This window comes from Eriocheir sinensis, chromosome 5 (assembly GCF_024679095.1).
Source record: "Eriocheir sinensis breed Jianghai 21 chromosome 5, ASM2467909v1, whole genome shotgun sequence".
In the NCBI taxonomy this organism is placed as follows: domain Eukaryota; kingdom Metazoa; phylum Arthropoda; class Malacostraca; order Decapoda; family Varunidae; genus Eriocheir; species Eriocheir sinensis.
In genome coordinates this window covers 9,607,777-9,630,839 of record NC_066513.1, presented here as the reverse complement: position 1 = coordinate 9,630,839, position 23,063 = coordinate 9,607,777, and the positions used below count along the sequence as shown (strand labels likewise).

At 46.0% G+C, this 23,063-nt stretch overlaps 1 long non-coding RNA gene across 36 annotated transcripts; it reads right to left on the bottom strand.

Moving 5' to 3' along the window:
* Positions 1-21,839: 21,839 nt before the first annotated feature.
* LOC126984179 (uncharacterized) lies at positions 21,840-22,833 on the bottom strand. 36 transcript variants are annotated; one of them, XR_007736503.1, is made up of 5 exons: positions 22,744-22,822; positions 22,636-22,707; positions 22,564-22,599; positions 21,988-22,347; positions 21,857-21,915 (listed from the first exon to the last, which is right to left on the bottom strand). It is a non-coding gene; the product is annotated as an uncharacterized LOC126984179 (long non-coding RNA). The 36 variants fall into 36 exon arrangements; XR_007736502.1 differs by lacking the exon at positions 22,564-22,599 and adding an exon at positions 22,384-22,419 and having other exon boundaries at positions 22,744-22,821; XR_007736474.1 differs by adding an exon at positions 22,384-22,419 and having other exon boundaries at positions 22,492-22,599; positions 22,636-22,766.
* Between the last annotated feature and the right edge of the window lie 230 nt (positions 22,834-23,063).

Sequence of the window (23,063 nt, the reverse complement as noted above, 5' to 3'; positions counted from 1 at the left end):
TGGGTGCGTATACTTCTCCATTACCCATGGGGCTGTTGGGTGCGGTCGGGCCCCAACACCCAGCCTCCCCTTGGGCTCCGTGGTGGGTGGGGGTGTGGGGAAGTGAAAGAGTTTTTGTCTCGTATGGGTGAACCTGCTTTGCCCCGGCCTGCTTCCCTGCCTGACCTCCGACCGTCCCCTGACTCCTCCTCTCGGCCTTCCCTCATCGCCACCCTGGAGCCGTTCCAGGCTCCGAGTGGCACTAAACGGGCATCTGTCCCCTCTTCCTTGATCCCTTGACCCAGTGGCTCCCGCACCAAGAGCCGCAAGCAGGGATCAAAGAATGAGCCGGTCTCGCAGGGTTCTCAAGTTGAAGTCCTGCCCGGTCTGTTTGAACCTATATCTTACGAGAAATACATCACCGTCAAGTCCCTAGATGGCTGATCTGTCAATGATCCCGACATTTTTTAAGTCCACCGTGCACTGATCAAGACTTGCGGCAGAGAGCCGAAGATACTTCCACAGGGAGATGGCAGTCTTTTGGTGGAAGTCTCCTCTCCTGAAGAGAATGAACGACTTCGTGCCCTCACCTCAGTCCCCGGGGCTGCAGTATCATGTGCTCCCCATGCTACCTTGAACCAGTCGCGCGGCGTGTTGTTTTCAAGAAATCTCCTTCGTTACTCGGAAGAGCGCCTAGTAAAGGAACTAGAGGAGTATGACGTTGTTACAGTGAGACGTGTCTATAGGAAAGATGGTGGAGCGCTGACACCCACACCCACACTGTTCATAACTTTTAATCGGTTGGAGTTCCCCAGAACAGTCAAATTGGCTTGGTTAAATCTCAACGTGAAGCCATTTATGCCAAACCCCAGGCGATGTTTCCATTGCCAGTCATTTGGTCACGTGACTCGAACATGCCGCCGCGTCCAGAACGGTCTCCCTAAGGTATGCGTCACGTGCGGCAGGGATGACCATGGTGAAGAGTGCCCCGGCCCTGTTCGGTGCTATCATTGTGCCGAGCCCCATGCAGCTTCATCGAAAGAGTGTGACCGATTCAGATTCGAGAGGGAGGTGCTTACCATCCGTAATAAAGAGAAGGTGTCTTTCGCAGAACCAAAGCGACTCGCCCTTACCAGGCTCTCTAGTCCTGGTACGACCTTTGCCTCAGTCCTCCAGTCACACGCTCAACGCCGTCTCAAAGTCTCCCAGGATGTGCCGTGCCATGCAGCTCCCGTCCTGTCAGTGTCGACGCCTTCATCTGAGGCCACACCGAATCGTGCCCTGCCCCTACCTGAATCACAAAAACAGAAACGTTCACGCAGTGAGGAGTCTCTCGATGAGACTCCTCCTACCAAGCTGCAACCTCCGGCGCCAGTAACGCTTAACCTTAGACCTTGCTATCATTTCCAAATGGGGCAGAAGGAACCTTGTGTCCTTCAATGCCTCAAAAACTTAATTTCTCCACCTATCAACTCGACACAATCTTCCAAACACCTATCCCCTATTCTTCGACAACACTCAGCTGTCACCTTCTTCAACACTAAACATCCTCGGTCTATCCTTAACTCAAAATCTCAACTGGAAACTTCATATCTCCTCTCTCACTAAATCAGCTTCCTCGGGGTTGGGCGTTCTGTGTCGTCTCCGCCAGTTCTTCTCCCCCGCGCAGTTGCTATCCATATACAGGGGCCTTGTCCGCCCTCGTATGGAGTATGCATCTCATGTGTGGGGGGGCTTCACCCATACAGCTCTTCTGAACAGAGTGGAGGCTAAGGCTCTTCGTCTCATTAGCTCTCCTCCTCCTACTGATAGTCTTCTACCTCTTAAATTCCGCCGCGATGTTGCCTCTCTTTCTATCTTCAATCGATATTTCCACGTTGACTGCTCTTCTGAACTTGCTAACTGCATGCCTCCCCCACTCCCGCGGCCCCGCTGCACACGACTTTCTACTCATGCTCATCCCTATACTGTCCAAACCCCTTATGCAAGAGTTAACCAGCATCTTCACTCTTTCATCCCTCACGCTGGTAAACTCTGGAACAATCTTCCTTCATTTGTATTTCCTCCTGCCTACGACTTGAACTCTTTCAAGAGGAGGGTCTCAGGACACCTCTCCTCCCGTATTTGACCTTGCTTTTGGCCACCTCTTCTGATTCTTTTATGGGAGCAGCGATTAGCGGGCTTTTTTTATTATTGTTTTTTTTTGTGTGCCCTTGAGCTGCCTCCTGGGAAGAGTTGCTCAGTCTTATTGCCCGTTATTCCCCAGTATGTATTTGCATCCAGGAGTTCATGGTTGGAGAAAGTACTCCTTCTGGGCCTCCTGGCCACCACATTTTATATTCTCATCCTCTGCAAGACCAAGGGCATCGAGGTGGCACTGCCATACTAGTCCGCCATGATGTCCCCTTCTCACGCTTAAGATTGTCATCTCCCTTCCAGGCTGTCGGCATCCGGCTCTTTCTCCTCCGACAGTACACAGTTTGTAGCCTATACCTCCCTCCAAGCGCTCATGTAGAGAGGAGGGACCTTGACAGTTTGCTTGCTGATCTTCCTGCCCCTTTCCTTCTACTAGGCGACGTCAATGGCCGTCATCCACTTTGGGGAGACCGCACTTCAAACCCTCGAGGTGTGATGTTGGCATCTTTGGTAGAGGATGAGGAATTGGGAGTTTTTAATTCTGGAGATATGACGCACTTCCATAGTCAAACGGGTATTTTTACGGCTATTGATGTGTCTTTGTGTTCTTTTAATATTATTTTAGATTTCAACTGGAAGGTTTTACCGAACTTACATGGAAGTGACCACTTCCCTATTGTCTTATCGTCAGCCAAGGGCGAACCACGCACTCGCCTCCCATGCTGGCGTATAGATAGAGCAGACTGGCAACTCTTCATGCAGCTGAGTTCCACTGCACGGTCTGTAGATGACTTCAGCAGCATTGACGAAGCGGTGGCATAATTTACTACCTTACTGCACTCGGCAGCCATAATAGCAATCCCCAAGACGTCTGGCCACTTTCCCAGACGTCCAGTGCCTTGGCCCTGTCGAAGGGGAGTCACCTTGTCGTGGTGACGGAGCTTGAAGCGAGGTCGGCGGCACCACCTACCGTGGTGGCTTACCCACCTCGATAGGGCTCGATGTCCGTTGGCCTCGTGGACCAAGTGCTCCCCCCTCATCACCGGTAGAGGAGGCCTACTGGTGATGTTACCTTCTCCCGCCCTGCCCTTTTACCACCCAGGGCAGGGCTACTGTCTCCCCACGTGTTTGCCGTGCGTGGCGTCCCGTATACTCCCCGTGCCCTTTCATCTGGGGGTTGAGTCCATCGCGGGGGAAGGTGTAGTTCCCCTCGGTGGGCAACACGCTCCTTTGGTGGGAGGGTTGGGGTAAGACGGGTGGTTCAGCGTGGCCCCACTGAATCAATCGGCTGGTCATGCGATGGCTAGGGTCAAGTGGTCATTGCCGGGTGGGCGGTCGCAACGGTCCCGCGGCCGCCGTTAAACACCTGGCAGTGGATGCGTATACTTCCCCATTACCCCTGGGGCTGTTGGGTGCGGTTTGGCCCCAACATTCAGCCTCCCCTTGTTGGGCTCCGTGGTGGGTGGGGGTGTGGGGGAGTGAAACACCTCCCCTGTGTATGGGTAAGTTTCACTTGCCTCGGCCTGCCTCTCTCCCTGACGTCCGCCTGTCCCCGATTACCCCTACACGGTCCTCTCTCGTCGCCACCTTGGAGCCTTTCACCGTTCCTGGTGGTGCCGCTGGAAAGTCCCTACCTCCTAGAGGGGCTGACCAAAACAAGTCCGTGCGACACAAAAGTCCACGTGTGTCTGACAAGTCTGCCTCCCATTCCGGGAGTAACTCTGATGTGCATCCCTCTTCCAAGCTGGACGCACTTCAGATGGTGAATATCGATCCATCGTTTTCCTACCGTGCCTTGCACTCCTTACTCAAGCCATTTGGCACAGTCCTTCGTATCCGTCTCATTTATGATGGAGACTTCAAGTCAGACATATGCTATGTGACCTTTGCTTCCAGCGCTGAAGCCCAGTCGGCGTGTGATGCTGTTGCGACTCTGCCTATCGCAGGTGCTGGATTTCAAGCGAAACTTCTCAGCTTTTCCAATATTTCTGACAGTGACATGGACTATGTCCCGAACCTCTTCGAAGACGCTTTGTTAGAGCCAACTCTCAGGGACAGCCAGGTCCCTCACCCTCGTTGGTTTTTTGCATACTATAGGAATGGGCGTGGCAACTTCATTCATGCTGCTAGGTACCTCGCCAAAGAAATTGGCACGATCCCTGAGGGGAATCTGAAAAAGTATGGGAAGGGAGTGTTAGTCAGGGCTAAAGATATTACTCAAGCTAAAATGCTGCAACATCTACCATGCCCTGCTGACAACATGTTTGAAACGGTCAAAACACACCATACCTTCAATTATAGTAAAGGCAGTATATATAATCATGACCTCTATGAGTTCTCTGAGGAGGAAATACTTGGGATGTGCCCTAGTTCTGTTCATAAGGTGTCCAAGATGAAGGGTTCAGCTAACATGATACTTCTCACCTTTTTTGGTTCTACCCTCCCTGACCTGGTCAGTATTGGCCCTCTCCATCTTCGGGTAAAGCCTTTTGTTGACCGCCCTCTACAGTGTTTTTCATGTTACGGGTATGATCATGGTAAGAAATACTGCACTGAGCCTTCTCGGTGTAGTAATTGTTCTGCATTAGGCTCACACTCCACGGCGGAATGTGAGTCAGCTGCTCACTGCTTCTATTGCCAGGATGCTCACCAGTTGTCTTCCAGACAGTGCCCACGATATCGCCTGGAACAGGATATTTTGCAACTTGCAAATAGTCAGTTTATCAGCCCTGGTAGTGCGCGCCGTGAACTACTCTACCGCCAGAAGGCCGGTACTGGAGCAAAGACGTACACCTCATCGCTAGGCACTCGCTCTTCTGCCCAGCCCGCTGCTCAGGTGTCCTCTACGGTTTCCTCCCGGCCCTTTGAAGCTACTGTTATTACGTCCCATAATAGATTTTCCCTTTTGTCCTGTGATTCTGTCGAGTCACCTCCAGGTTCTGATGGGGCTTCTCCGGCCTCGTCCCAGGTGATGCATGTTGATGTACATGCACCTCACATTGCTTCGCCGAAGTCCGCCAGAGGTATGAAGAAGCGACATCGCGGTTCTACAGATTCGGTTGAATCCGTTCCGCCAACTAAGGTTACTGTAGGTATACATGATTCTGGGGTCTCTCAGGATAGGCCTATGGAGGAAGATGCGGAGGCTCATATTGAGCCTGCTGAGACCCCCTCTGTTCCAGTTCCTGTTGCTTCTAGTGGTTTTCCTGATCGGGATATGGAAACTGAGGAATCCCTTGGATATAGTGTTGGGAATCCTCCCCGCGAGCATGTAGCTTCGGGGAGTGGTGTGCGGTCTGGCTTTAGTAGTGTGGCGTTCGGAGGGGGCGCAGGTTCCTTTGTTGGGAGAAAGCTCGAGGTCCCTCGACCCGGCTTCTCTCGGGTCCCAGTCTCCTCTTCTCGTCGTATTACCGTACCGAATCAGGTAGGTAAAAGGCAGTCTCTTTCAGGGGCTCGCCTGGAACGCACTCGAAAATAGACATCTTCCTACTCCTACAGTGGAATTGTAGAGGCCTACGAGCCGCGTGGGAGGAACTCCGAGCATTGATATCTCGGTTTTCTCCTGCTTGTCTTTGTTTACAGGAGACAATGCTCGGAGACTACACTCACTCTAGTCCTCCTGGGTATCGTGCCGTTTACAGTACCCCTAATCCTGGACAGGGCCACCATGGTGGCACCGCCATATTCGTTCGCTGTGATATCCCTTATGTCCCATTATAGCTTCACTCAACATTGCAGTCTGTTGCTGTTAAGGTTTATTTGGGCAAATTTTATACATTATGTAGCCTTTATCTCCCTCCTGGTGTTCCCGTTGACAGACACGATCTTGACGACCTGGTGCAGGATTATTATTTTTAGTCTCCTCCAGAACTCCTTTACTGTTTTTAGCGACTCTCGCAGTGCACTGGCTGCTTTAGAGTCCCGTGATTACTGTCATCCCCTTATCCTAGCAATTTTAGAATGGCTTTACTTACTAAACCGTCGGGGTAGTCGGGTGGCTTTTTGCTGGGTCCCGGCCCATGTAGGAGTTCAGGGGAACGAGCTAGCCAAGGCGGCGGCTGCCCGGCCTGCCCCCGCTGTTTCCCCTCAACCTTGCCCACTTCCCTGCAGAGACTTTTACCCTACCATCCGGGCCACCGCTGACAGCGCGTGGCAGGCCAGATGGGAGAATGTGACCGCCACCACCAAGATGGGGGAAGTCACGACCAGGGCAGTACGTCCCTGGTTTTACTCCCACATAAGGTGTCGCAAAAAGGAAACCGTTTTGGCCCGCCTGAGGACGGGTCACACACGCTACACACACGGCTTCCTAATGTTGTAACGGGCTTGTCGGGGGGCGTTTAAAGGGTGTTGATTAAGACTTCAGCTTCCTTAAGGCGAATTATATTCGTAGCCTTTATGTACAAGAAGCGACGGAGCGAGAGCGACTGTCGTTGTGTGTCAGTCGGACTCTCGTGAAGGAGTCGCGAGTTACAGGTTGGAAAATAATTGTTACAATTGGTCACGTATGTCAAGGTGACCTCCACGCACCATCGGAGTGCGAAGTATACAAAACTGAGACGGTAAACACTGACGGACGACATTCCTATAAGGTGGCGTGATCTATCTGTCGTGGGTTTTTCCATTGACAATTGTATGCCTAATTCGTGGTGATATTAAATAATAATAATACATTGATATCCTACTATAACACTACTCGGTCACCTACCAGTGATCGCGACCTCGCGATATACAAAAATCTAAATAGCAGTCTAGTTACCATGAACATACATAGTGGGAGTTTGTCAAGCAGACTGCCTATGATACAATTACATTAAAACACTGGCTATGTAAGAACAGATGTGGAGTTATAATATAAATAGTGAGAGGGAAACCACAACGTGTGACATGAAACATAAGAAACCTCTCAAAAGATAAATATAAGGACACATGTATAAGAAGCTATCAACTGGCATAGTTACAGACAATGAAACGTTGATCTAGCTCCTAAAAAAAACACAGTAGTGAAACACAGTACAATGTTAAGTATAGGAGCAGCCAGGTTTCTGTCCCCTGACTTGTCTGAGAAAAGGACAAACTTCCTTGCCAGTGGCCTCCCTGCATCCAGTCGCCGTGTCTGCACAACCAAATAATCGTGCAGGACAGAGTTTCTCCTAATAAGGTAGCACATGACGACGAGACTGACGAACATCAGAAACATTGGTACCAAAAATCCAGGGTACAGGTAGGGGAGATGCAAATAATCAGGCAGCGTTTCCTCCAGGGTTTCCGCAAACTCTGTTTTGTTTGCGAAAGACAATGAATTAAGGGAATTAGTCACATACGAGATGCTGGAGAAGTGAATGTCATCGAGAGACCGCAGAGGAAACACTCGATGGGAGATATTGGCCGTGAAAACCAGACGGATCCGGGACGGGTACGTTGTTATGTTAGTGGAGCGGATATAGCATGCTTCCGCTATGGCATAGTGACCAGTAACCCGTTGATAAATGGTACCCTCCGGGCAGATGACCGATACATAGAATGACTGAGGGAAATAAAAATAATGCAGACCCTGAAAGTTCTTATGGAAAACAGGCGTTGGTGTTAGCTGCTTGTAAGGGCACAGGGAAAGAGCGTCAGACGCGTTCACGCGGGTGAGGGCGATCTCGCATACCCCTCCCCGAACTGGAAGGAAGGCAAAGAGAGACGCAGAGCAATAGAATCGCCCGAAAACCGTCTCCTTGCAATACTGCAAGAGTGAGTAGCTACCCGTTGAATACAGAGCGAAATCCTTCGCGATTAGAACAAGAGACGGGGACGTGTCCAGGGCTAACACACTGTCCTTAGCTGAAAAAGGGAACGGGACAATTTCGTGTGCCTCAAACACGTCCGCCGTCTGAAATGGAACATGAATGATTATGGCATCAGGGGTGAGGCTGGACTCAATCAAGGGGTAAAAATATTGACTCATGTCCGGGGTGAATAAAGGTGTTAGGCTATAATTTTGATACCCGATCTGGACAGTCGTTCTCAAATCGTGTAGAGGGAACAAGGCAGGTGTGACTCTACCGTGCGCTGCGTCAACCACGTTACTAATAACCTGCTGATTTGCCCTTGCGACGGAGTTAATGACGTTTTCCAATACATGCAAGGCCTGATCTAGGAGGAGAAACTGATTCACCTGGTCGATCTGTTTGACAACCATGTTGATAACCTCTACCATCTTATTTGTCTGCTCTAGCAGTTCCTCAATGTTAGTATGCAATTGCGCAAGTTTTCTACAATTGGCGTTGATCACCCTGCGATTTCGAGCAGCAAAGGAAAGTACATGAGCGTAGTGGTCCCGCAAATCGCGAACGTCCTCGTCGGTAGCCGTACCGAAAAGGAACTTTGAGGCGGACCCAACGATGTTGAGCAACCCCCTCTTTACCCGAGAGTGAACTGAGTGAAAACTATAATCCATGTTTACCTCATCAACTTTTCCCCGTAAGAACAGAATCCTATCCTCCAGTAGTTGAAAAAGAGTCAGAGAGTTGGTACTAGAAGGTGCCTTTGATTCCCTAGTCTTGGTAGCCCGTATGGCGTCTGCCATGCCGAGTAGTTTTTCTGAGACTATCCTGATTGTGTCCGTGGTGTTGGTCAAGGAAGTATATGGATATTTTACGAGGAGCACATCTTCTATGAGGAAGACCTCTCCTATGTGTGCCGTGAGGGCACCAGGCTTCAGGTGGATGGGTGTTGTTGCAAGCAGGGAGCCGAGGGACAACAAGATGGTCAGAAAACGCAACATCATGATCTGAAAGTGGTGGGAATGAAGTATTTAAACCCGTGGTCTCAAGTTATAGCTATGGGTGTTGGGATTATCTTGTTGAACATTTGACTCTGAGGGGGAAGTACCAATATCAAGGTCCAAAGGTGAGGGAATTACTTTCAGACGATCACTGTGAACTTCTAGACTGACTCCACTATTCGACTCGAGAACCTCGAACCGATTTCCCCTGACATTCCGAACAACTCGGTAAGGACCCACAAATTTAGCCCCCAGTTTCGAACTCCTTTCCGCTTGCTTAATCATGACTGTGTCACCCTCTTTGAAATTCACCTGCCTGTTTGTGTTGTTTTGACATCATTTCAACCTTCGTAGCTTTTAACGTACACCTAACTTCTGAGTGTATCTTGGAAAACATATGCATCTGCTGTTGTGCGTACCTATCAATGTTGTAGAGAGGTTGTTGTGGGATTGTTAGGAAGTCGTACGGAAGACGTTTCTCCACCCCATATAAGATGTAGTAGGGAGACTTCCCCGTAGAGTTGTTTACCGACGTATTTATGGAAGCGGCTATATGCGATAGCCAATCCTCCTAGTTATCGTGGAGATCGTTCACGATAGGCCTGAGGACCTGTAAGATTTTCCTATTAGCCCTCTCCGCCAACCCATTAGCAGCCGGGTGGTAAGCTGTGATGATGGATTGCGTGATGTTAAACTGAGCGCATATTTCGCTCAATACTGAGTTCCTAAACTCGGTGCCATTGTCACTCAAGAGAATTCGAGGAGACGAATGTGGACACAACACGTGAGTCACGAGGGCATGGGCCACGCGTGTGGCTGTCTTGTCCTTGAGAGGCGCTAGAACTAGAAACCTAGAGAACTGGTCGACGCACACCAATAAGTAGCGCGAACCATGTTGGCTCTGGGGGAGCTGTAATAAGTCTATACTAACAACATCCCATGGCGCCTCTGGTACTGGGTATTGCAACATAGGTGCTGGCCCTTTGACGGACCCCTTGGGCTTAGCACAAACGACGCTATGTGCGACATGTTTTTCTACATCAACCCGTAATGTGGGCCAGTAGAATTTTCGTCTGGTGACAGATAGCGTCTTGTCTCTTCCTGGGTGACCCGCAATGGGTGTGTTATGGACCAGCTTAAGCGTCACGGGGACGTATATGTCTGGGATGACCAGTTGGTCTATAGGTACCGGTTTGGTTGGCCATGACCTACAAAGGAGGTTGTCCTCTGATAGGAAGAATTGTGAAAAGGGAACTGGCAATTCAGGAAGGTTTGATTCGTCTCCCGACTCGAGGGCGTAAATTAACCTCTTCCACACAGGGTGGTCTCGCTGAGCAGTGTGTAGCTCAGGTGAAGTGAAGTTGTGGATGACCTCTGGGGTGGTAATCGCGCCTATCGGAATATTCCGAGATAAGGCATCTGCGACTACATTTGTTTTCCCGGTGATGTATTTTATCTCCGGATTGTATGCTTGGATTGTTAAGAACCATCTTGCCAGACGACCGTGTAGGTTTTTTCCCTTGAAAAGATCAGTTATGGCCGCGTGGTCCTTGTTATAGTAAGAGATAGGCGGCGGTGGCAGATAAGACGACTTGGGTGTGCAACCTCTTGAGAAGACGCCTTGCAAGAAACGGTAGTGGGAACAACTTGCAGTCACCGGGAGATGGCCGCGGGTACCCTTGCTGACTGGTTGCCGGAAGAGGTTTAGGCCGATGCTCCCGGCAGCGGCGGTGTTGCCGCCAGCTGTGGAGCGAGGGGCATGCGGGGTGTCCCAAGGTCAGCGGGGCGTGCCTCCTCGTTGCTGGTGTGAATACTTCTGCCGTATCGTGGAGTGGCTTGCAGGGTTCGTAGCAGTGCTGGCTTGAAGCGGGGGAGCGGGTTGTAGATTGTGGCCCTCGCTTTCGGCTGCGTAGGCCTGTGGGTGTGCTCGGGGCTTGTAGGCTTGACGCCTGTAGAGTTGCTTGAAGCTGGTGTGCTCGAGGCTTGTAGGCTGGACGCCTGTAGAGTTGCTTGTAGCTGGTGTGCTCGAGGCTTGTAGGCTGGACGCCTGTAGAGTTGCTTGTAGCGGACGCCTTGTGAGGTGCTTGTAGCTGGTGTGCTCGAGGCTTGGAGGCTTGACGCCTGTAGAGTTGCTTGTAGCCGGCGCCTGGTGAGGTGCTTGTAGCTGGCGCCTAGTGAGGTGCTTGCAGCTGGCGCCTTGTGAGTTGCACGTAGCTGGCGCCTTGTGAGATGCTTGTAGCTGGCGCCTTGTGAGTTGCACGTAGCTGGCGCCTTGTGAGATGCTTGTAGCTGGCGCCTTGTGAGTTGCACGTAGCTGGCGCCTTGTGAGATGCCGCGGACGGCTGGTGCGTTGCCGCGGACGGCAGGTGCGTTGCCGCGGACGGCAGGTGCGTTGACTCCTTCTTCCTTTGTACGCCTGTCCCCGGAGTTTGTTGGTGAGTTCTCGTGGCTTGGAGGAGAACGAGGTAGCGAAGGCACAGGCGCGGGGTGACCGCTGCCAACCAAATGTAACGGGCTTGTCGGGGGGCGTTTAAAGGGTGTTGATTAAGACTTCAGCTTCCTTAAGGCGAATTATATTCGTAGCCTTTATGTACAAGAAGCGACGGAGCGAGAGCGACTGTCGTTGTGTGTCAGTCGGACTCTCGTGAAGGAGTGGCGAGTTACAGGTTGGAAAATAATTGTTACAATTGGTCACGTATGTCAAGGTGACCTCCACGCACAATCGGAGTGCGAAGTATACAAAACTGAGACGGTAAACACTGACGGACGACATTCCTATAAGGTGGCGTGATCTATCTGTCGTGGGTTTTTCCATTGACAATTGTATGCCTAATTCGTGGTGATATTAAATAATAATAATACAGTGATATCCTACTATAATAATGTCCCGGGGTGTGCAGCCTTACTGCGATGACTGCTTGGTCCCCATGACTGTCCGGCACTTGCTGGTCGAGTGCCCCAGTGTGCGGGATCTGCGAGACCAGTACCTCTCCCGGTGTCGTGATGTACATGGGAATTTTTCCCTTTCCCTAATGCTGGGAGAAAAGGCGCTCACCCCTGGACATGACGTCATGGGGTATCTGCAGGAGATGGGCATCCTCCATCTCTTGTAGGGTCTCTTCATAGAAAGTTCTTTGTATTTTACTAATGCATTTTTAATAAACATTTTATTATATTTTAAATTAGTGCTATATCTGAATGGACCATTTCAAAACTATCTTCCTAATAACTTTTATCACCCTTAGATTATTTTAATTATTTTCCTTCCATTTTATTACTCCGGTGCCATATGACCAAGATGGTGCGGCGCCATGAAAGAAACTCTAAATCAATCAATCTCTCTCTCTCTCTCTCTCTCTCTCTCTCTCTCTCTCTCTCTCTCTCTCTCTCTCTCTCTCTCTCCCCCCCCAAGTTCTTTCCTCTTAACAAAATAACATTGACGTCCTGGGCCAGAAATGTGTTGGTGTCCCCTATCGTGACGTGAGCCACTTTAAAGACAGACTCTTAAGAAATGACACTTATGAAAAAGACGAAAGGCAGACTCTTAAGAAATGACACTCTTATGAAAAAGACGAAAGACAGACTCTTAAGAAATGACACTCATGAAAAAGACGAAAGGCAGACTCTTAAGAAATGACACTTATGAAAAAGACGAAAGGCAGACTCTTAAGAAGTGACACTCTAATGAAAAAGACAAAAGGCAAACCAAGATAAATTGTATGAATATGAATAAAACGTAAAACTAAACCGTAACTTTGCTACATAGAGATAAATATTAACTAAAGAAAATGTAGGTATGAAAAAGCTAAACTAATATTCATAAATTTGTATAAACAAAGATAATTAAACCACAAAGCATTAAACCACTAAGATGTTTCAGCCATATTATATTTAGACACCAAGGAATTTAAAGGGGGCGACTACGGGAGGTCCTCCTGCGCATATGGTACGTCCAATAGCTTTGAAATCTTAGTATGTTGTTTGTTACTGTAAAGGTATGACATTCTGTGAATTTTATTAAATTCGGGTGAAGTTTAGGAGAGACTCAAACAAAGCGTATTTTTCGTTTTTTTGTTTCACAGGCTTTATTTTTCAGTTAATCGGTTTGAAAAAAAATACCATAGAAACTTTGTTTAACTATCTATATTTTGTTGGAAGTAACTTTTTTATTTTTTGTTTTGTCTTTGAAGAAAAAAAATTACAATCTTTTGTCAATTATTATTTTCCCCTCTCTGTGTCCCGTTTTCTTTTGACATTATTGAAAATCTATTTCCAACAAAAAATTGCCCTTAAGTTGTAATTTTAACTGATACCTAACAAAAGTCGATCAGACTTTTTACCGATTTTGTGAAATTATTTTAAGTTTAAAAAACTAATTTTCGAGATATTGGCTCCTAAAGATATTTTTACATTTCATTCCGGTCCTGCCATTTACATTTATTTGATTGGCATGAAATTTTCACATATTATTGTGTATATCTTTTTGACTTACTGGAGAATGATCAGGCATCTGGGCCCGCGGCACTCCCGCGTAGCGCGAGTGCCGCGGGAGTGCCTCGCGGGAGTGCCTCGCGGGAGTGCCTCGCTTCTACGCTACTCTCTTGCTTGTTTTCTGAGGTTTGGCCGGGCCATAAGCCCGCTTGATGTTGGTGACTCTTTTTCTTCTTGCCTTGCGCTTGTACATCATTTGTAAGGACGTTTTTGGGCTGGAGAGGAGAGAAAAGTACGACATACTCTTCCCGTCTGTCTCGCTTGGCACTGGCGCGGTGGCACCTCTCTTTTTCCCCTGCCTCTCCGCGCGAAGAAGAGAGGATAACAGATGACAAAATTTACAAAGAAATAAAATATTCTAATGCAATTTTTACCTATATACGAATGATACCGCATATGTTGACATGAGCGTCTTATGACGAGCATGTCCGACTGTGACGCAAAAGCCCCCCCAGGGGGGAGGGGTTTTAATTCTACGAAAACAAACCTCACCACATGGTAATTTAGAGTTTCCCGGCCACGCTGGGCGAAAAACATGTAATTTAATCAATATATTCGTCAAAAAATACCCCGTAGTCGCCCCCCTTAATCCCCAAGGAATTTAAACCCTAGGAATTTAAACCCCAAGGAATTTGAACCCCAAGGAATTCGCACCCAAAGGAATTTAAACCCCAAGGAATTTATACCCCAAGGAATTTGAACCCCAAGGAATTTGAACCCCAAGGAATTTATACCCAAAGGAATTTAAACCTCAAGGAATTTAAACCCCAAGGAATTTGAACCCCAAGGAATTCAAACCCCAAGGAATTTAAACCCCAAGATATTTATACCCCAAGGAATTTAAACCCAAATGAATTTGAACCCCAAGGAACTCAAATACCAAGGAATTTAAACCCAAAGGAATTTAAACCCCATGGAATTTATACCCGAAGGAATTCAAACACCAAGTAAATTGAGTTGGACTATCAGTTGGGGAGACACAGTTTTACTCGAAGGAAATTAATTATCCTATACATGGAAAATGTGACTATTGGTAGTACATGCTGCATGTATGTAAGCGAGCAGTAGTTTCTGGTTTCATCCCTTGTTGGTTCACCAACCTCTCCCATACCCAACTTTTCCTTCCTCACACAATCATCCCCACCCAACCACCCAACAACACCTTTTTCGTTTATGGCATGTCACCACCTAAAGGGTGATAACACTGTCTGATAATGATGCCCGTATTCCTTTCCCACTTCTACCCAGTCTCCTATAAACGATCAAGCCTTTTGGGGAAGAGGGTCATATACAACCGTCAACATTTATACAATAACCAAACAATCCTCATACAGCACTTACGAAACACCCAATTACGCTGGTACAACAATCGCTATCGTTTGCAAAAGAAGAAAAAAAACTCCCTGCCATACTTACCATATACTCTCGAGCTATCTGCCATTATAGACAAGTGATATGTGCATAGCTTCATATCTCATGCACAACGCAGAGAGAGAGAGAGAGAGAGAGAGAGAGAGAGAGAGAGAGAGAGAGAGAGAGAGAGAGAGAGAGACAGACAGAATTACACATAATTACATAGAAAATCAGACCACACAGACCCCATGGTCCAGACTAGGTGGTCTGTCCTTAAACCTAAGTGATTTTACATTAATCAGATGGCTCCAAAAAGTTACTTTTCTACTCTAGTTAATATTAAGTTCAAGGAAGTGACGGTCGAGCTTGTTTTTAAAGGAGTCAATCGTGTTACACTGGACCACTGATGGTGGGAACTTATTCCATTCTCGCACTACAACGTTGGTGAAGGAAAAATTGGTGCAGTCTGACGTTACTTGTCTACATTTGAGTTTTATGCCATTGTTCCTCGTTCGCAAAGTGTCATCGATCATAAACAATTTTGTTCTGTCTACATTCGTGAAACCATTAAGTATTTTAAAACATTCGATCAGTTTTCCTCGGAGGCGACGTTTCTCAAGAGAGAACATGTTAAGGGTGCAAAACCTTTCTTCGTAGGATTTGTTGCGCAAGGAAGGGATCATTTTTGTTGCTCGACGCTGAACACCTTCTAGTTTAGCAATGTCCTTTGCATGGTGGGGAGACCAAAACTGTACCGCATATTACAATTGGGGTCTGACTAAACTATTGTAGAGCGGAAGTATTACATCTTTATTCTTGAATAAAAAGTTTCTTTTAATGAAGCCCAACATTCTCTTCGCTTTATTTGCTGCATCGATGCATTGATGTGAGAATTTGAGGTTTGACGCGATTTTGACACCCAGGTCCTTAACGCATTGAACGCTTGTGAGTTTAACGCCGCTCATTTCGTAATCGAACTTCTTATTTTTTGTTCCAACTTGAAGGACCTGGCACTTGTTTACGTTAAAGGGCATCTCCCATTTATCCGACCAAGCTGAAATTCTGTGCAAATCCTCTTGGAGGCTTTGCCTGTCCTCGTCAGTGAGAACCGAGTTACCAATCTTTGTGTCGTCTGCAAATTTACTAATGCGATTATTGAGTCCAACATCCACATCGTTGATGTAAATAATGAAGAGCACTGGGCCAAGAACCGAGCCCTGAGGGACGCCACTAGTGACCGGCGCCCACTCTGATTTAAATCCGTCAATCACAACTCTATGTTGTCTGTTGCTCAACCAATTCGCGATCCATTGGTTTACTTGACCGTCAATGCCTATTTGCTTTAATTTATAAAGTAATTTATGATGTGGGACTTTATCAAACGCTTTCTGAAAATCAAGATAGACTACGTCCAATGACTTGGTTACATCATAAACTGAGAAGAGATCGTTATAAAAGGTCAGTAGGTTTGACAGGCAGGATCTTTTGTTACGGAAGCCATGTTGTGAATCCCCAATTAATGAGTGACTTTCGAGGTAACTCACAATTTTGTCTCTAATTATGCTCTCGAGTAGCTTACCTACAATTGAAGTTAGACTAATGGGTCGGTAGTTACCCGGTATTTTTTTGTCACCTTTCTTAAAAATCGGTGTCGCGTTAGCCTTTTTCCAATCCGAAGGGACGATGCCTTGTCGCAAGGACATTGAATACGGTAGTGAGGGAGGAGAGTATTTCGCTCTTTGTTTCTTTAAGCAATATAGGATATACTTTGTCGGGTCCGAGACTTTTATTTGTTTTAAGTGAATGGAGAGCTTTAAGGACTTCATCGGTTGTTATTTCAAAATTAGGCAATGCATGCTCGAGATTTACAATAGTACTGGTGTTGGTGGTAGTGGGAGGAAGACTGTTAGTATTAAACACCGAGGAAAAGTAATTGTTTAAGAGGTTTGCAATGTGTTGGCTGTCAGTCACTAGTGCACCATCGCTGTTTGTTAAAGGTCCAATACCACTTTTGATCGCCTCTGTTGTTTATGTAACTGAAGAAAGATTTCGGATTATTTTTACAATTGGCTGCAATATTTTCTTCATATCTACGCTTTGCCTGACATACTAGTCTTTTTACTCGTTGCCTGGCATCATTATAAAGTCTAATATTTTCGGGCGTGCTTTGTTCTTTCTTTAACCTGTAAAACAATTTTCTCTCATTGACTGATTGTTTAATTTCGCTATTAAACCACGGTGGGCTTTTATTAGTGTTAATTCACTTCTCGCACAAGGGGACGAATGTGTTCTGCTGAGTGAGTAAGGGATTTTTAAAGCTTACCCAGGCTTCCTCAACGTTGCCGTCATCTGATAGTTGTATTTCTGTTAGTTTTTGTCGGATTTTTACGAAGTTAGCTCTTTTGAAATTGGGCACCTTTACTTTATTTTCAGTCACTTATGATTGAGCTCTAATGTCGACGCGCACTAATTTATGATCGCAAGAACCGAGGTGTTCTCCTACCGTGACATTACTGACTAGGTTATCTTGGGTCGTTATAACAAGGTCGAGTATATTATTTTGTCGAGTTGGCTCAGAAACCATTTGGCTTAGATAATTTTCTTCTAGAAATTCGATCATTCTATGTGACTCGCCTTCTGTACCTGACAGTGTCGCCCAGTCGATATGGGGGAGGTTAAAGTCTCCTAATATCAGTGAGTCGTTGTTATTAAGTGACTGCCTTAAGACGCTGTACATTTCAAGGTCGTCATCGAGTGATTGCCCGGGAGGTCTGTAGGTGACAGATATATTTAAATTGACTTTTGCAATGTTTACTCGCACGCACAAATGTTCAACGTTACTGTTTCTTGGTGTTTTGTTAGTGGGTTGAAAATAGCTTTTGACAAAAAGGGCGACGCCACCGCCTCTACGGTTTGCACGATCTTTGTTGAAGAGTCTGTAGCCATCTATGTTGTATTCGGAACTTAAATCAATATTTGTGGTGTCGATAAATGTTTCGGTTATAGCAATTATGTCAAAATTTTCTGTTAGAGCAAGACATCTCAGTTCATCAAATTTGTTTCTTAGGCTACGCGCATTGAAACTAAGGATTTTTAAGTTATCTAGAGGCTTGGTAATAGAGGTGGTGGTACTTGCGGGATCACGGTTACGGGTTTGTTGCGATGCACGGCGTCTATTTACACGGGCGGGGTGGAGGGACGTGGCTGAGGGTCGTTTTTTGATCGGAGAGAGAGAGAGAGAGAGAGAGAGAGAGAGAGAGAGAGAGAGAGAGAGAGAGAGAGAGAGAGAGAGAGAGAGTATAGGAGAAAATTGGGAGGGCTTGGGGGAAGGCGAGGATATGGGGAAGGAGGAAGGCAAGGAGGGAGGGAGGAGGATACTGAGGTGGAGGAAGAGGTGGTTGTGTGATACACGTCACAACTTCGTCACGTAAAACCGTCCCCTGTCCGAATGTCCCTTCAGCTCTTACCAGCATGGCCTTCAAACCCAAGAGTAAGCTCCTTGATGACATACACTTTGCAATGCACTGTAGTGCAAATTAGAAGACTGTGTCAAACAAGCTGTGCTAAAATGGCTTATTGAAACAACTATTTGTATAAAAGTTATTTGCGAAAAACGATGCGTCATTAAGTCTGAAATAGATATAGATTCGTGATTCTTCTTCCCATTTGTTTCGTGGGAGAGACAATACTGCAAATGTACAACACTCACCAGACGGCACTAATTGAAGTGCTCACACAGTAATCATAGAGATCAGAAGTAAAAAAAAATCTTATCTTAGGATTCATGTTTAGGAGAGTTAAAAATACAAGTCCTGGACCCGTATCCTCACGAGCTATTAACTTTTACCCTTAAAGTTACTATCAAAGTTAATAGTTTCAATTTATTAAGAGTAATAGCTATCCTCGTCAACTTTGAGTGTAAGTATTAGGAAATCCTGGCTACTATTATCTTCTTCTTCTTCTTCTTTATGGCGGGCTCGTTGCTAAGGACGCCTCCGTGCAAAACGTAAACATCCGACATGAATTACGTAAATATTTCAAAAGAAATAATAAAAAAATAAAGGTTTGCTGATAGAAAACATGTATAAATGTACAACAAAAACATAATAAATGGCAAACACAAGAAAATGTTGAGTTTTGTGGCAGATAAAAGCAGCCTCAAAGGCTGCTTTTATTTCGTCACTCGTCTATACCATTATCTCCCCTCCTTCGTCACAACTTGCTCTGCTGAAATTACCGCACCATAACCACGTCATCTGCCACAATGAGGACATCTACGGGCCGGAGAACCAGCGCAGAAAAGGAGTAAGTTTAATTGGTCGACAGATGAAACGGTCTTCTTACATCAAATTCATGAAAAAAACGTATAATCAGAGGGTGTTGTGGGAAGAGTATCACCTCTGAGGATAAGAAGAGAGCGTGGACTGAAGTGGCAGAAGCTGTAACAAGGTTGGTAATCACATATTCATGGTTCAATCAGCTTACAAACTAACCTAACCTAATCAATTGGGTATTTTTTGCATAATAACACAATCACTGACCTTCCAAACAGAACATACCTTTTCATTCTGTATCTGAATAGTTTCATTATGACCATTTCTGCCACAACCCCCTCTCCCTCAACAACCTAACATAACTAAACCTAACCATGCCAAACCTGCCCCGTCCTACCGAACACATTCTAACTTAACATGCCAAGTTTGTTGGTATGGTATGTTGGTATAGATAGTTAAGGCATATTTGCCCTTTTTTTATTCTTTATTTATTTTTATTTGTTTATTTTTTTTTATTGTGGGGGGGGGGGGGGGTTGATGCTAGGCATGCCAGACTATGGACACTTTTACAAGTACTTTATGTCAAGACTATATGGGAATAGGTAGGTTTCGTGAGAATGGTAAAGTAAGATTAAAATAATATATTTATAGCATTGGTCAAATAGATTATGCTGCTATAATGTTAGATTGGAATGTACTCAAGATAATGAAATTAAGGTTAACGCTTTTTTTTGTTTTTTTTTGTTACGTATTCACATATTCATGATTCAATTAACTTGCAAACTAACCTAACCTCGTCAAATGGGTATTTTTGTATACAAACACAACCACAGAGTTTCTAAACAGAACATACTGTTTCCTACTGCTCCACGTGAATAGCATCATCATGACCATTTCTGCTGCAACCCCCACTCCCTCAACAATCTAACATAAGTAAACCAACTCCTGCTAAACTTGTCCTACCTAACACGTCCTAACCTAACATGGTAGGTCCTCAAGTTTGTTAGGATGGAAAGGGGGTTAGTGTAAGAGAGTCAAGTCATATTTACCTGTTATTTTATTTATTCCTTATTTAGATTTTTTTTTTTTTTTTTTGGGGGGGGGGGGGGCATGCCAGACTCTCAACACTTTTACAAGTATTTTATGTTAAGACTATATCGGAATAGGTAGATTTGATGAGAATGGTACAGTAAGATTAAAATATTATTTTGATAGCATTGGTTAAACAGTTTCTGGTGATATAATGTTAGGTTAGAAGTACTCAAAAGAATGGAATTAAGATTAATGCTTTGATTTTTTTTTGTATAGCTGTATTGTGTAATATCATCCTACTTAGAGAAAAGCATTTTAGAAAAGTAGGTAATGAAAAGTAGTATTTATGGCCATGTTCATAACAACTAAAAAGGTAATGTCTTATGATGTATTTAAATAAAATGCCGGTACTGATTTAGCTTTCCATCACAGCATGTATTAAATGTTATTGGAGAAGGTATGGGAAATAAATAGCATGCCATAGTGAAACGATTTAAGAAACTTGCCTCACATTTATACCCTGACAGTGCCTTCCCTGGGAGTGGACCCCGTACGCAGGATGACTGTGAGAGGCGTTGGTACAACGTACAACAAAAATCGAAGCCTCGCATTGCCAAGTGCAAGAATGAGCAGCGGCAGACTGGTAATTTTTTTGAGTTGTTATGTCTTTAAATGTAAAACTTATATTAGTTAGTTTTTTATGTGCTCACAGAATGCAGCTATACTGGCCACAATGCCTTTATTTCAGCTTAAAGTTAATAAGTTCATAGCAGTGAACTGCATATTTGATATAGAATTTTTTTAATGTTCATCTGTCAATGACTATCAATCTATCTAAATACCTTGGCTGTCTTCCCCCCAATGAAGGGTGGTAGCCAAGACAGCCACACACTCACTCACACATTCACACTCATGTACACCACTCTCTCAGCTGCACAGCCCCTGAGGGAGTAAAAAAGTCCCTCACTGCCCTCACTGTATGGGGGATTAGCTGCACAGTTCAGACAGGGAACCTCCACACCAAGGCTTCACAGCATACACTGGTTTACCCTTGCCCTTTCATAACAATGACATTTCCCCCAGCACCTGAGTGCCCTACACTTGTGGCACCACAGATACACAGGCGCCTACCTAACTATGAAATTAACTGTGGTAGATAAACTGGTGTATGACATCATAGGGTGCTCGTCTCATGTATTTGAAGGGTACCAGAGCCATTCAGCATTGACATGATGTGCTAGGGATAGGACAGCAACAGCAGCAGTCAAGCAGCAGAGAAATATTGACTGGCCTGTTTGTTTGTGGCAAAAACTTTTATATTATCATTAAAACAATTTATTAATCACTCTTAAATTCATATTCTTTGTAGATACACACTTTATCAGTCAATTACTTTACAACCAATAACAAATAGTGGAATAATTCTGTTAATAAGTAATATTTCACCTTTAAGACCCTTTTTCTTCAACTGCCTATTTAACCTGTTCGATACGATTGGCATGGATTTGGCTTTCACTGGTAGCCTGGTAACATAGTCAGGTCTTTCTCTGCCTCTGCGGTGGATAGTGGAGTGTTTCCCATGTGGTATTGGTATGCTGGATATCCCCTCCCAAGTGTAGGACTACATTTTCTTCACTAAATTGTAGCAGCCACTTTTTGTTCCATTTCTGTAGTTTGGTGATGTTTTCTTGTAGGAAATCCGCAGTTAAGGTGTTAAGTTACACAGCCCCGCTGCTGTATTGCTAGAGACCATCCCAGCACATTGTTCATTACTTGTGGTAAAGATACCATCAGCTGCTCCGGCAACAGCCACTGCTTCAACATCTGCTGGCCCTATGACACCTGCCACTGCTTCATCATCTGCTGGCCCTATGACACCTGCCACTGCTTCATCATCTGCTAGCCCTATGACACCTGCCACTGCTTCATCCTCTGCTGGCCCTATGACACCTGCCACTGCTTCATCCTCTGCTGGCCCTATGACACCTGCCACTGCTTCATCATCTGCTGGCCCTATGACACCTGCCACTGCTTCATCATCTGCTGGCCCTATGACACCTGCCACTGCTTCATCATCTGCTGGCCCTATGACACCTGCCACTGCTTCATCATCTGCTGGCCCTATGACACCTGCCACTGCTTCATCATCTGCTGGCCCTATGACACCTGCCACTGCTTCATCATCTGCTGGCCCTATGACACCTGCCACTGCTTCAACATCTGCTGGCCCTATGACACCTGCCACTGCTTCAACATCTGCTGGCCCTATGACACCTGCCACTGCTTCAACATCTGCTGGCCCTATGACACCTGCCACTGCTTCATCCTCTGCTGGCCCTATGACACCTGCCACTGCTTCATCATCTGCTGGCCCTATGACACCTGCCACTGCTTCATCCTCTGCTCGCCCGATGACACCTGCCACTGCTTCATCCTCTGCTGGCCCTATGACACCTGCCACTGCTTCATCATCTGCTGGCCCTATGACACCTGCCACTGCTTCATCATCTGCTGGCCCTATGACACCTGCCACTGCTTCATCATCTGCTGGCCCTATGACACCTGCCACTGCTTCATCCTCTGCTGGCCCTATGACACCTGCCACTGCTTCATCATCTGCTGGCCCTATGACACCTGCCACTGCTTCATCATCTGCTGGCCCTATGACACCTGCCACTGCTTCATCCTCTGCTGGCCCTATGACACCTGCCACTGCTTCATCATCTGCTGGCCCTATGACACCTGCCACTGCTTCATCATCTGCTGGCCCTATGACACCTGTCACTGCAAGGGATGACAATGAAGCTGCTCCACCACAGTCACCTACCACATCAGAGTTAAAAGATGCCTTTCATAGGGCAGCAGTATAGTTTTTTATGCTGGGGCTGAATATTACTGCCTCAAGGCTATGATTTTGTCACTTTTATTTATTTCTGAGGAGGTTAGGGTGGAAGGTGAAATAAAAAAATCTGCTGTTTTTAAACATAAATTGTTATCAAGAAATTTACAAGAAAAAAAAAATTGTG